The following is a 10,000-nucleotide window of genomic DNA, read 5'->3' as shown; positions in this document are numbered from 1 at the left end:
TGTGTGTGTGTGTGTGTGTGTGTGTGTGTGTGTGTGTGTGTGTGTGTGTGTGTGTGTGTGTGTGTGTGTGAGTATATACATATATGAATGGCAAGACACGCATTCTTTCTCTCTCCACATGTCTTTCTCTCCCTCTATCTATCTACCTCTGCTTACATATTTGTTTATCTCTGTCCGTATATAAATCTCTCTCCATTTATCTATCCTTCTCTTCATATATCTGTCTGGCACATAGAAAGATAGCTAAATAGATCGATACATAGTTCTATAAATAGATAGATAGATAAACAGATAAACAAACATATAGGTAGAAAGACAAAAAAATATATAAAAATATACAGATAGATAAACAGATATTCAAATATATATAAATAGATGAATAGACAGATAAACAGATATATAGAAAGATAGATAAATAGATATATAGATGAACAGATACACAGATAGATTTAAATAATAATTAATAATAGGCATAACTGATAGATAAACTGATAGACAGACAGCTAGATAGGTAGATACATGAATAAATAGATATATAGACAAATAGGTAGACAGAGTGAGATATCAAAAAGAGCCTCTCTATCATATGCGTTTGCAGCCGCAGTCCGGTTTACGATCAGAAGAGAAAGGCATAAAAGTGATAGAAAGACGGAAACGCAGATGATAGACGGAAAGAAAGAGAAAGATAAGGAAAAAGAAAGACGCGAAGGATAAAGACGAAATTGGCAATAACGCCAATAATCGCAATAACAGTGGTAAGGGCGATCAGAAGAAACGAGGCAAATAAACACAAAGATAATAAAGATCAGTCATAGCCCTTGTAAACATGGGAATAGGGGTAAATGTGACTATCAGTGCCAGCAATTGTGATGACAGTATTAGCGACGATCTGAGTTGTGAGAAGCATCACCTTTGCATGCACCTGAAATAGCTATCTTTATCTATTACATAACTCGGACAGACAGGTTCATGATAGATAATGATAGCTATAATAAACAGTTGCTACCTGGCTACTATTGTGTTAATTTTTTACTTGTATAAAAATCTGTCTCTTTCTCGCTCTCTCTCTGTCTATCTCTATCTATCCATCCATCTGTCTATCCATTTATCTTTTTATTCATTTATCTGTCTGTCTATGTGTCTATTTATCCCAATTTAACTATCTATCTATCTGTATATTATCTATCTATCCATTTATCTACCTGTTTATATATCTATTTATTCATCTACCAATTTATTTATCTATCAGTCTGATTCTCTATCGTGTATATATATCTTATATCTATTATCTTTCTATTACCTATCATCTATCTTTTATCTCTTTATCTGTTATTTACCTATTTATTATCCATCTATCTATTATTTACCTGGCTTGCCTCCGCCGAGGTCATGTTTACGGACGTCACCTGTGTCCTTGAGAAAGGTGATATTAATGTCATTCTTTAAGTGTAATTCTTTTTATTGCAAAAGCGACCCTATTGCCTTGGCGGAGGTATGCGCTCTCTGAGTGCTTTTGGTACAGTCCATATCACATACTCGACTGCCGTCTCAGACAATAATCCTCGCAAATATTTATCGCAAAATAAGCTACTTTAGTAAAAGTCGAACAATACAGAATGAGGGCTTGTTTTTGACAGAAAAAATAGTAGCATTGTTATTGATCTATGAGTTGCACACATACGAACAAACAAACAACTTCACCGATGAATACAAAGCAGGGAAAACGAACTGCAACCGGGGCGGCTTATTATTATTATTATCATTATTGTTATTATCATTTATTTTTATATTCTCTAACTTTTATTTTATTTGATACTTCTGCATTTGTTTACGTCATTTTTCTTTTGGCGTTTTAATATATCGGTGTTTCTATTTCATATCGCGTTTAGATTATTATTATTTCTCTCTCTTTTCTCTTCGAATTTTCGTAGAATTTTGACTGACCTATCACGAGATGCACATGGCCCACATGTGCACATGTGAAAACAAATACATACTCAGAAATAAATGCATAGCAGGGGAAAACGGAAGTTTAGATGCATATTTTTATTCCCTTTTCTTTTGTGTTAGAGCCCGGTTCTGCATTCATTTCGCAATTTTCTCTCTTTCGCATTGCTTTTCTTTATACCCATTTTTGTCACACTTTATACGTATTTTCTACTTGTGGGTTTTCTCATTTTCATTTTCCTTTTTTTTTTTTTTTTACTTCGCTTTATTTTTTGTTTTGTTGGCACAGTTTTCTGTATCTTTTATTTCGCAGTTTTTCTTTCTTTCGCATATTTAACACATTTTCTCACTCGCCTTTATTGTCGAATTATTGGGACGCTTCTCTTCATATTTCTTATACGAATCTTGGTAGCACTTTTGACGCCTTTAAACGTATATTTTGCATAGGAGAGATATGGATTTTTAGTCGTCCTACACTAAAATAGGAAAGAATGCAATTTTTATTGACTTATCATGAGTTGCATATGGCCTACACGCACACACATAAGTACAAACACAGACATACATAAAAATGCAGTACAGGGAAAAACTGACTGCAACCGGCAGGCGTCTTCAATTTTTTTATGCCCGGGGCTTTTCATGTCTTTCAGCCCCGGGCGAGGTTGCAACCAGAGGGAGCACTTTTGGCTCCCTTTTGCAGATTCGAACTCGCGATCGCGGGTTTCGAATCTGGCGCCCTTACCCTCTCGGCCACGGTGTCGAGGGGCAGAAGGAAAGGGTTGGGAGAGGCTTTTATGCAACATGTGTCGGTGCGTTCGTGTGTGTGCGTGTATGTGTGTGAGAGAGACTATACGTTACTAATAATAGTTATATGACGATGATGATTCGATAATGATGATGAAAATAATGAGCGGTGATGGTAATAAGCAATAACACGATAATGATAATAATAAAAAATTAGATTGCCAATCTGAAGGACATGGAAAGCGCCCGGGTGGAATAAAACCAAGCAGTCAGTTTTCCCCTGGTATGGATTTGTGTGTATGTGGTTGTACTTATGTGAGTGCGTGTGGGCCATGTGCAACTCACGATTGTCCAATAAAAAATCAACCATTGTTTCATGTTTCAATGTAGGACGTCAGAATAAGACCTCATTCTTCACTGTCTTTCGCGAAAATAGCTTATTTTGGAGAGAAATATTTGCGAGGATTACTGTGTGAAACAACAATTGAGGAGGAAATATGGTCTCCAAGCAGATGGCTCGTCAGGCACCTTGACCGACGTGAGAATTGCGATAACGATTTGACTTTGAACCGATTGGGTACTTTTGTGTTTGTTTTCTAACTCAGGACGTGTCACTTATTTATTTTCCGAATCCAATCCGATGCTCTAACCTCTCGGCTGCCACGCCCTCGAGGGATGACGCTGCAGAAATCCTGAAATGTTGCCGAGACCCTTCCTTCGCCGTCGCCTTCAGGGAGAGAGGGAGAGCAGGAGAGGGAAAGAGAGAATGGTGATGATGATAATTATAACCGGAACAATTGATAAAGATAATTATAATGATAAAAATCAAGCTAAAAACAATAATGATAATAACTCTGCAACCATGATTATTCTAAATCGGATCTCATTGCAAACAGACCTTTGCTTCTCTTCTGTGAGTTCGTGTTTCTTATCTGAAGTGGACGAAGTGGAGCGAAAACAACACTAAACAAGACAAAATGACAATATAAACTCTTTCCTTCCTTCCCCATTTCCTGCTCCGTCTTGTGTGTTTTTTTTTTCCTTCCCTCACTTGTTCCTATTCCTCCTCCGCCCATTCTATGCTCCTCATATTACTAATACAATCACATGATGATGAGAGGAACAACAAAATTGTGAAATCTCTCATTAACACTTCATAAACAACGAAACAAATCCAAAAAAAGCAAATAAAAAATCCAAAACCAAACGCTCCAATTCCTCCTATGTCCTTCACATTATAAACACCGGAAAAGAGACGGAAACAAAAACAGAGAGATAGAAGGGTGGGTAAGTAGAAAGAGGCAAACAGAAATTCACGCAAAAAGTTTTCAATTGTCGTCTCCGTCGGGGATCGAACCCGAGTCTGTTGCGTAAGAGGCGACCGTGCAAACCACAACACTACGGAAGCATATATTATTTGATTGAATTTTACTATAAGAATTTTTTTCCTTTTATCAAAACACATTACACTTTCTTTCACCCAAGGACTAAAATGTCATATTAAACGCTCTTGCAGATCTACCATTGCACTGGAATATGTCCAGTCTTAAGGAATTATAATAAAGTTACAAACCTTCATAAATAACTTTTCTTGGCTCCTTTAAAAACTTGTTTTCGTAAAATATTCAGTAAAAAGAAATAAATCTACCTACATTATAAAAATAAGTAAGAGTTTTGTCATTTTAATATTAGGCTTCTCTCTCTTTCTCTCTCTCTCTCTCTCTCTCTCTCTCTCCCTCATTTGTCCTGTATCTCCCTGCTTATCTCAATCAGGCATTAAGGTTAAAAGACAGATCTGGATGAATAGATGGGTATGTATATATCGGAAAAAAGAAAGAGAGAAAAATAGATACAGACTCATAATTTGACTTTAAGATGATAATAATAATAACAATAATGATAATAATAATAATAATGATAACAGTAATAATAATGGTAATGATAATGATAACAGCATCAATCATAATAATGATGATAATAATAATAATAATAATAATAATAACAATAATGATAATAATAATAATAATAATGATAATAATAATAAAATGATAATAAAAAAAATAATAATAGTAATAATAATAATAATGATAACAATAATAGTAATAATAATAATGATAATAATAATAGTATTAATGATCACAATACTAATACTAATACTAATAATCATAATAATAATAACAACAACGGCAACAACAATAATAATAATGATAAAAATGATAATAATAACAACAACAACAACAACAACAATACCAACAACAACAATGATAAAGTAATAAAGATAATAATGACAATAATAGTAATAACGATAATGGCAACAAAATTATAACAATGATAATAATGACAATGATAGTAATAATGATAATGATAGTAATAAGGATAATGGCAACAAAATTATAATGATAGTAATGATGATGGCGATGATAATAATAATAATAACCCATAGTAACTAATAATAATAATGATAATAAAAATGACAATGGTAATGATATTAATGACAACAACAACAAAGACAGCAACAAAAAGTTCAGAAAGCAAAGATCCATGTTTTGATGCTTAATGCTTGAAACAAAGAAATGTTTTCGGCACCAAAGGCCATAAAGCTCTATGATAAGGTATTGTGTCGGAAAGGGAAAAGAGAATCAAAGATTATGATAATATGTGTTAGATGTCAGAGATTAGAGAGCGTTTGAGGATAGTATGGCGGTGAAAAGGGAAAGAGGGAGTGAGTGAACCAGAGCAGAGATTAGTAGAAAGGGGGGGGGGGTTAAGGGGGTAGGCGATTGAGTGAATTGCAGTGTATCTGTCACTGGGGAAGGAATAGGAACAATGTTCAAGGAAAACGGGGAAGTCAGTTGGAAAAGTAGGAGAAGAATCCGGGGAGAGGTGGGAGGGGGGGGGGGTAATAGATGTCAGAGATTAGTTACAGGAAAGTCTGGCAGCGAAAAGGAATGAGAAGGAAGCAGATGAAGTAGAGCAGGGATTAGTAGAACGAGAAAGGTTAAGGGGGTTGACCCTCAACCTTTCCGAATTTACTATTAGCATTTTTATTATTATTGCCTTTACCATTATCATCACTATCATTATCATAATCATTATCATTTTTGTCATCATTATTACCGTTATCACGGTCATTGTTGTTTTATTATCATTAGTATTACTATCATTATTATCAGCATTATTACTATTATTATCATTATTATCATAATTTTCATTATCATTTCTACCATTATTATCATTATTAATATCATTTTTTATATTATTATTATTATTATTATTATTATTGTTATGATTATTATTATCGTCAGTTGCTTTATCTTTCTGTTTCCTAATCTATTTATACATCTTTTTATCTTCTCTGTTTTATCTTTTAGCCTTATCAGTGATTCATAACCAGTATATTATGAAAGGGAAAAAAATCAATATAAAACGCAGAGTTTCGATCCACGGTCCTCCGGGTTATGAGCCCGGCGCGCTTCCACTGCGCCACCCTGCTAACTTAAAGTGATATGGGAAAGATGGACTTATAAAGCAGAAATCATCATAATCATAATTCTTTAGATTCCCTGCCCTTAGCATCATGTTTATTGTTTTATCATCCTTCTTTTTTCCCTTTCAATTTTCGGAATATGAATCAATTGTTACTCTTACTATTGTTTCTATTTATTAGGATCATTATCATTACCAATTATTTCTATCCCCATTAGATATAATTATCATTATCATTATCAACATTATTATCGTTACGATAGCCATTGTTATTATTATTTCTATTATCATTATTATCTCTATGATTACTGTTTTCATTGTTGCTATTATTGTTATTTTCATAATCATTTTCATTATCAGTATCATTATCCTTGTGAATATCATCATTATCATTATTATTACTATCCTTTTTAGTATCATCATTATTACTATCATTTTTATCAGTATTATTTCATCATTGTCATTACTACTATCGTTGTTATTAGTATCATTATAAATTTCTTCATTATCATCTTTATCATCATTATCATTATCATGATTAAATTCATCATTGTTATTATTATCATCATGATGATCATTATCAGTATAATCATTATTTATTGTTATCATTATTATCATTATCATTGGCATTATTTTCATCATTACTATTATGATTATCATTATTTTCATTATTTTCATCATTACTATTATGATTATCATTATTTTCATTATTTTCATATAGGCCTTTTGTGTACCCTTGTTACTTGCTTTTCATATTTCTTCTTTGTCTTTTCTTTTCCTCTTTCATTATTTGCGCATTTTACTTTGTCTTTATCATGCCCAGTGTGCATCCCCACATCCGCATTTCAAGTACCCACAATACCCACACCCACGTAGACAGCCAGCACGAGTTTCCCACACGAGGGATGCGCGCCAGAGATCAGCCTCGGCGTGGACCTTTTCGTTGAACTCAATACACGAAAAGGCGAGCGGGCAGTCTTATCGTCGAAAATTATTTTCTCCTTTTCTCTTTCTCTCACTTTTACTTTCACTCTCTTTCTCTCTCTTATTCACATACATCCTCTCTCTATCTATCTATTTCTATCTCACTCCCTCCTCTCTCTGTTATTCACACTCATCTCTTCTCTTTTTTTTCTTTTTTTCTTTATTTCTGTCTCTCCATCTCCTTCCCACTGTCTCACTCGCTCAAGCACACTCTCAGACTGTCTATATATCTTTCCATCCTTCTTTATCTCTCTTTCTCTCTCATTCCCTCTCTTTCTCACTTTTGCGATTCTTTCTCTATATAACTCTCTGTTTATATCTCTCTTCACCCTCCCACCCTATCTATCTTTCTCTCTTTCTCCATCACTCTCTATTTCACCCTCCCCCTCTCTCTCCCTCTTCTTTCCTCCCAAACTCCCGCCTTACTCTTCCACACAAACTCTCTCCCTTCTCACCACCCCTTTCTCTCTGTGTGACTTTTTCTATCGCTTTCCCTCTCTCTTTCTGTCTATTTCTTTCCCTCTCTCTTTTTCTCTCTTTCAAACGCTATCTGTTTCTCCCTCCCCCCACCATTTCCTTTCTCTGTCTCTGTACTCTCCTCTCTTTCCCTCTCTCCGTTTCTCTCGCCCTCTCTTTCACAAGCATAAACTACGGTGACAATAATAGGGTGACGAAGAACTGCAATTCACTGCAGGAGAACCGCAATTATTTAAAAAATTTCCTTTTGTTTGTAATAGGCGTTTCATTTCGGTCTTCGCTGACTTCGGTGTTCATTAATCATCCTTGGAAAAAAGATGTTTTGAATAATTTCCTCTCTTGAGGTTCGAGTTTATAACTAAAATGGTTGAAAAAAATAAAAATAAAGAAAAACGTTTTCTTTCATTTCGTGCACCTAATCAAGAAGGGAAAACGGGAAAGCCACAAACGAAATCCGGGGAAGGATGAAAGACACAAAGGGATTGAGGGTTGCCGGTGGGATGGATGGCGAAGGAGAGGGCGGGATGGAGGACGCTAAGCAGAGTGCCAGGCAGAGGTGCCACGGCGGGTCGGCCGCTCGGTCAGTCCGTCACGTGACGAAGATCTGGTCGCGACGTCAGAGGAAGACGAGTCCGTCCGACGAGGCGACGGCGCGGGGAGTGCCACGAGGCGGTGCCACTCGGCCGACGCAGGCGTGGGGCGAACACGAGGCACAAAGGAGTCAGGCACAGAGCTACTAAGACATTTCTTCCCGGCATCACGGTCATTTCACGTCCCTTTTGTTTCACATTATTAGTACTAGTATTAGTATATTTATCATCACCATTAGTATTACTATTTTATCATCATCATAAGTTATTGTTTTTATCATCAACATTATTTTTATCAATTTTATTGTTATCATCATCATTATTATTGATATCAATATCGCAATCATTGTAATCATTATTATTATTATCATTATCATTATTATTGTTATTATTATTATTATCATTATTATTATTATTATCATTATTATTATTATCATTATTATTATTATTGTTATTATTATCATTATCATTATTATTATCATTATTATCATTATTATCAACCCCATCGTTATTATTGTTATATTTTCATTGCCATTGCTATTTTGTTTATCATCATTATTATTGTTATCACTTTCATTATTATAATTATTACTATTACCGTTATTATATTTATCAACATTACCATCATCTTCATCAGTATTAATGTCAGTAGGAGACGACCGTGCTTTCCACTGCACCACAGAGAGAGAGAGAGAGAGAGAGAGAGAGAGAGAGAGAGAGAGAGAGAGAGAGAGAGAGAGAGAGAGAGAGAGAGAGAGAGAGAGAGAGAGAGAGAGAGAGAGAGAGAGAGCAATCTAAGATGAAAGAGATACTAAAATAAATAAATATTGTCTCCATCGGGGATCGAACCCGAGCCTGTCGCGTAGGAGGCGACCGTGCTTTCCACTACACCACGGAGGCTTACGTTTGGATATGGGAGAAATTTGAAGACATTTTGCGGTTAGCCTCAGGCAATGCCACATCAACCATTGTGTGTGCGTGCGTGCGTGTGTGTGTGTGTGTATGTGTGTGTGGTGTGTGTGTGTGTGTGTGTGTGTGTGTGTGTGTGTGTGTGTGTGTGTCTGCGTGTGTGTGGTGCATGTGTGTGTGTGTGAGTATATACATATATGAATGGCAAGACACACGCATTCTTCCTCTCTCCACATGTCTTTCTCTCCCTCTATCTATCTTGTTTATCTATGTCCGTATATAAATTTCTCTGGCACATAGAAAGATAGATAAAAAGACAGATACATAGTTCTATAGATAGACGGGAAGATAGATAGATAGATAAACAGATAAACAAACATATAGATAGAAAGACAAAAAGATATATAAGAATATACAGATAGATAAACAGATATTTAAATATATATATTGAGATATAGATAGATGAATAGACAGATAAACAGATATATAGAAAGATAAATAGATATATAGATGAATAGATACACAGATAGATTTAAATAATAATAGTAATAATAACAACTGATAGATAAACTGATAGACAGGCAGCTAGATAGGTAGATAAATGAATAGATAGTTATAAAGACAAATAGATAGACAGAGTGAGATATCAAAAAATGCATAAAAAGAGCCTCTCTATCATGTGCGTTTGCAGCCGCAGCTCGGTTTACCTTCAGAGGAGAAAGGCATAAAAGTGATAGAAAGACGGAAACGCAGATGATAGACGGAAAGAAAGAGAAAGGCAATGAAAAAGAAAGACGCGAAGGATAAAGACGAAATTGGCAATAGCGCCAATAATGATCATTAGTTGGAGTGTTATATTGTTT

At 35.0% G+C, this 10,000-nt stretch overlaps 1 non-coding gene across 1 annotated transcript; it reads right to left on the bottom strand.

Moving 5' to 3' along the window:
• Positions 1-9,056: 9,056 nt before the first annotated feature.
• Positions 9,057-9,128, bottom strand: TRNAR-CCU (transfer RNA arginine (anticodon CCU)). Its single transcript has one exon. It is a non-coding gene; the product is annotated as a tRNA-Arg (tRNA).
• Positions 9,129-10,000: the final 872 nt, after the last annotated feature.

This window comes from Penaeus vannamei, chromosome 10 (genome assembly GCF_042767895.1).
Source record: "Penaeus vannamei isolate JL-2024 chromosome 10, ASM4276789v1, whole genome shotgun sequence".
NCBI lineage: Eukaryota > Metazoa > Arthropoda > Malacostraca > Decapoda > Penaeidae > Penaeus > Penaeus vannamei.
Note: the sequence above shows the minus strand (reverse complement) of the source record. Positions and strands in the feature narration are given on the sequence as shown.